The sequence below is a fragment of the Nicotiana tomentosiformis genome, chromosome 2 (assembly GCF_000390325.3).
Source record: "Nicotiana tomentosiformis chromosome 2, ASM39032v3, whole genome shotgun sequence".
Classification (NCBI taxonomy): domain Eukaryota; kingdom Viridiplantae; phylum Streptophyta; class Magnoliopsida; order Solanales; family Solanaceae; genus Nicotiana; species Nicotiana tomentosiformis.
In genome coordinates this window covers 72,221,074-72,227,073 of record NC_090813.1, presented here as the reverse complement: position 1 = coordinate 72,227,073, position 6,000 = coordinate 72,221,074, and positions in this window count along the sequence as shown.

The window sequence follows — 6,000 nt, the reverse complement described above, 5'->3', positions numbered from 1 at the left end:
ACATCAGCAGCTTCCAGCTGCATTTCTCAACTTCGACAAATCCGTTAACCACCCGGAATTACCCCGAGGCCCTCGGGACCTCAACCAAAAATAGCAACAAATCATATAACAGCATACCAACTTAGTCGAACCTTTGAATCACTCAAAACAACATCAAATCATCATATTACCCTCGGATTCAAGCCTAAGAACTTCTAAATTCCCAAATTAGGCAAACCGATGCCGAAACCTACAAAACCACGTCCAAATGACCTCAAATTTTGCACACACATCACAAATGACACTACAAACCTACTCCAGCTTCCGAAATTCCATTCCGACCCCGATATCAAATTTTTCCATTGCCGACCGAAATCGCCAAATTTCCAATTTCGTCAATTCAAGCCTAATTCTACCACGGACCTCCAAATCACATTTCGGACACACTTCTAAGTCTAAAATCACCCAAAGAAGCTAACCGAATCATAAAAATTCAAATTCGAATTCGTTTACACATAGGTTAATATTCGGTTGACTTTTCTAATTTAACTTTCTAACTAAGAGACTAAATGTTCATTTCACTCCAAAACTACTCCCGACCCAAACCTACCAACTCGATACAACTCAACACTGCTGAACAACACATAAATAAGCAGGAACGGGAAAATAGGGGTATAACTCTCGAAACGACTGGCCGGGTCGTTACATCCTGCCCCTCTTAGACATACGTTCGTCCTCAAACGAGTCTAACAGGAGAACATACCTGAAATCACTTCTTTTGAAGAAATAGCGTCTAGCCTGGCTGGGAGGGCATAGAAACGGGCCTGACCACCCCCGATATGCCTTCCCCTCTCGGGCGACCCATAGCTGATTGGGCTCCGCCCCTAGCTGGTTGAACTCCACCCCTAGCTGGCTGGGCGGGTGGTGGAGGAACTGGTGCTGGTGCCGTTGGCCGAGTACTCCGCTGTGGAGTCCCACCCAACAGCCTAGGGAAATATCTCGCAATTTGACCAAAATCCCTGCACTTGAAACAACCCCTCCTCTGACAAAACTGCTGCTCCTGATGCCCAAAAGAATTACCCGATGATACCTAAGCGGGCAGGGCATAATGAGAACCCTGCGCTAGCAATGCACTGAATGATGACTGACTCTGCTGAAACTGGTCCTGCTGAAACTGACCTCCCTAAGGAGCACTACTGAAACCATCCTGACCACGAGGCCTCTTAGCCTCCCTCTCAGTCCTCTCCTGACCTCGAACCATCTCAATCTGTCGAGCAATGTCGACAACCTCATCAAAGGTAACCCCGGATACTCTCTCCCTGGTCATAAGCAATCGAAGCTGAAAAATCGAGGCCATCTCTAAACCTCCTGATCCTCTCTCGGTCTGTGGGAACCAACCAAACTGCATGACGAGCTAACTCGGAGAACCGCATCTCATACTGTGTAACAGACATCTCACTCTGGCGAAGCTGCTCAAACTGCCCGCGCAGCTCCTCTCTGCGAGACTCAGGTACAAACTTCTCCAGAAAGAGAATGGAGAACTGCTGCCAAGTAAGGGGTGCTGCGCCAACAAGCCTACGCCTTTCGTAAGTCTCCCACCATCTGACTGTAGCCCCAGAAAACTGAAAGGTAGTGAATGAGACCCCACAAGTCTCCAAAATACCAGCAATACGGAGTATCCTCCGACACCTATCCAAGAAGTCCCGAGCGTCCTCTCTCTCTATCCCACTGAAAGGTGGCAGTTGGAGTCTCCCAAACCTCTCTAACCTACGTTGATCATCCTCAGGCATAGCAGGAACCACATAATCCTGTGCAGCTGCAACCGGCTGGGCTAGTGGTGCCTCTGGTGTCTGAAGTCCCTGAATAACCTGCTCGGGTGTGCGAGCGACGGGAGTTTGAGTGCCTCCCCTAGCCTGAGAAGTGGCTGTGGCTGTCGAAATAGAGACGGCCTGAGCAAGACCGATACACGCTATCAGAATCTGAGCTAGGGCCTCCTGAAGGCCTAGAATCACAATAGGCACAGGTGGTGCCTGAGCTGGTGCATCAAGAACTGGAACATGGTCCCAATCTGGGACAATCGGTGGATCTGCAAGTACTGCCCCAGCTGATGTACGGGCTGCACCTCTACCCCTACCATGGCCTCTACCGCGGCCTCGACCTCTCGCGGCCTGAACTGGTGGCGGACCCTCTTGACCGATAGCACGAGTCCTCACCATCTGTGAGAGAATGAAATACAGATGTTTAGTTACTACAATACACAGAACGCACGATAATAATCCAAGAATGTGAAATTTTCCTAAAGGTTCTGCAGCCTCTCGAAGATAAGTATAGACATCTCCGTACCGATCCGCAAGACTCTACTAAACCCGCTCATGACTCGTGAGACTGATGTAACCTAGACTCTAATACCAACTTGTCACGACCCAAAATCTGACCATGGTCGTGATGGCGCCTATCGTGTTACAAGGCAAGCCTACTTCCCAAAATATTACTACTAAACCGATTATAAGAATTTAATAAAACATTTCAATATTTGAATTTCACATAAACTAAATCAACTCTAAATATAATTTTAGAAATACGGAAACGAGCCCCAAACATCGGAGTGTCACTAAGTCATGAGCGTCTAAATCTATAAACTAAGAAATGAAACTGTCTAATTGTCAATACAATCCAAAAGAAGAAATGATAAAAAGAGTGACAAGGTCCTGCGGACGCTAGCACCTACCTTGCTATCTCCACAGATAGCCGGCCTGAAGTCAACAATCGCCACGCTGTAACTCACATAAGGTGCAGGGTATAACATGAGTACAACTACTTCAGCAAGTGACAGAAATAACTAAGGAACTGAGCAATAGTGACGAGCTAAGTAAAATAGTCCAATTATTTATTTTCACAATTTAAAATATAAACAGAAATAAACAGGTAAATTCCATAACTCAGCAAATGCCACAAAGAAGTTTAATAGATAAATGCAGCAACAACACAAATAAATACAACCTCACAGCAGTGTCACTCCATCACTCATCACTCGCACTCAATACTCAAAACACTCAACACTTTGCGCTCACTTGGGGTGTGTACAAACTCCGGACGGGCTCCCAAAGCCCAAGCTCTAAGCACGGACAACTCACGTACCATCATATCAATACGTGGATCCGCACAGTCAACTCACGTGCTACGCGGACAACTCACACACTATGGTATCAATACCTGGACCCGCATGGTCAACTCACATGTTATGCAGACAACTCACGCGCTATGGTATTAATATCCTCACAACCAGGCCCTCGGCCTCACTCAATCATGTACCTCACTAGCCTCACCATCATCAACAAATACGGAAACATAACCCACATCAAATATCACCGCATATTAGCAAATAATAGAGACTGAGGTAAACATGTACAATAATTTTTATGACTGAGTACAAATAATGTGAGCATGAATAAAGCCTAAGCATGATCTCTATCATGAAGGCAAACAAGTTCAACAACAAATAAACACATAATCACAGATAATAGCCATTAGGCCTTACAGTCTCACGGGACAAACCAAGTTTCAATCCCTCATGGTGCACACCCACACGCTCGTCACCTAGTGTGGGTATCATTTCCAAACAATCACGTGATGTCAAATCTCCGGGTTTATACCTCAAATCTAGAGTTAAAACTGTTAATTACCTTAGCAACGTAAAAATCCAACTCCGGGATGCCCTTGTCTCTGGACTCGGTCTCCAAAAGCTCCAAATCTAACCATAATCAGATTAATACCATCAACATAGGCTAACGAATCGAATTCCACAATAAAAACTACAAAATATGCCAAAAATCCAAAATCGGCCAAAACCCGGCCCCCAGGCCCACATCTCGAAACTAGTCAAAAATAGCAGAATAAGAAACCTCGTCCTCACCCGAGTCTAACCATATAAAATTCGTCAAAATCGGACTCCGTTTGGTCCCTCAAATCCTTAAATTAAACTCTTAAAAATTTCAAGCCCTAACCCCTTATTTCCACTAATTACAATGATTAAACAACGGAGAATCACCATATATACAAGTATTAGGGCTCAAGTAACTTACCTCTATGAAACCCCCTTGATTCCCTCTTCAAATCTCTCCCAAAAGCTCCAAAACCGAATAGAAATGGTGAAGAATGCACCAAAATTCGCGAAGTGTGCAATATGTACCCTCTGCCCAGGCTTCTTGCACCTGCGGCCATTTTCTCGCACCCGTGCGACCGCACCTGCGGTCCAAGAAGCCGCACCTGTGCAACTTACTTAATTCCCCAGCTTTCGTACCTACGGACACCTTTCTCGCCCCTGCTAACTCACATCTGCGGTCCCAGGTGCGCACATGCGAAAGTCACTTAGACGCCAAGCTTAGCACCTACGGCTGCCCCTTCGCACCTACGGCCTCGCAGGTGCGATCCTCTCTTCCGCACCTGCGCTTAATGCCAGGCCTCCATTTCTCGCATTTGCAACATGCCATCTGCACCTGCGATCATCACACCTACGTCTCACCATCCGCAGGTGCGGCCACACCAGTAGCCTTACACAAGCTTCCAGCTGCATTTCTCAACTTCGACAAATCCGTTAACCACCCGGAATCACCCAGAGGCCCTCGGGACCTCAATAAAAAATACCAACAAATCATATATCAACATACCAACTTAGTCAAACCTTCGAATCACTCAAAACAATATCAAATCATCAAATTACCCTCAGATTCAAGCCTAAGAACTTCTAAATTCCCAAATTCGGCAACTGATGCCGAAACTAACCAAACCACGTCCGAATGACCTCAAAACTTTCACACACATCACAAGTGACACTACGAACCTACTCCAGCTTCCAGTATTCCATTCCGACCCCGATATTAAATTTTTCCACTGCCAACTGAAATCGCCAAATTTTCAATTTCGCCAATTCAAGCCTAATTCTACCACGGACCTCCAAATTATATTTTGGACACACTCCTAAGTCTAAAATCACCCAACGAAGCTAACCGAATCATAAAAATCCAAATCTGAATTTGTTTACACATAGGTCAACATCCGGTAGACCTTTCTAACTTAACTTTCTAACTAAGAGACTAAATATTCATTTCACTCTAAAACTACTCTGGACCCAAACCTACCAACTCGATACAACTCAACACCGCTGAACAACACATAAAGAAGAAGGAATAGGAAAATAGGGTTATAACTCTCGAAACGACCGGCCGGGTCGTTACAGATAGACTTAGCCATTTTCTTACCAAAAGAATTTGAAGAATTTAATATTTGGTAAATTTCTCTGAACCCCTAAAATAGCCTCATCATCCAAAATTAGAGTTTTTACCCCATCCCTTCTTTTTGCTCTTCTTTTACCCAAGGCGACTCCAGGTAGTTTTTGGTCTAATATTTATGTGATTGTTACGACTGGTATAGATTTTTCGATTATGTTTCAGTGTGTGGTTAAGTTTTTATACGTTTTTGTCATTGGAATGCCATTTATTTAGAATTTAAAATTATCGGCCTTCATTTAATTTGGGTGTTGAAAGCTATGAAATTATATTCTTTATTGCCTTGGATTGAATATTTAGGGATTGGGAGGAAATTCTCTCAAATGAGCTTACCGATCAGAACCTTGAACCAGAATCGACGAACTCATATGGAGATAGAAGCCAGCTGTTGGGTTTGTATTTTCAGTTAGTTTACATGTGATTTGAGATCGTTTTTTAGAGGAAGAAGACAACAACAACTGTTGCGTTTTTGGTCGCGTGAGGCAGCTGCATTTTTATTGCCTTTTTTTGGACTATTTTAAAGCTGGGTTGGTGGTCTATTTAAGGGTGAAGCAGGTTGGTTTTAGATTGGATTTTCAGGTATTTTTTTTCAGCCGTTTTTGGAGTGATTTTGGGTTTTTTTGGGCACTTTTTGGGTTGTTTTTGGGGCAAGTTTGGCAGTGATTTATTTCTGATTCTTGGTTGTTGATGGGTGACTTTTTGGATGATTTTGGGTGATTGAAGGGCTGTTTTAATG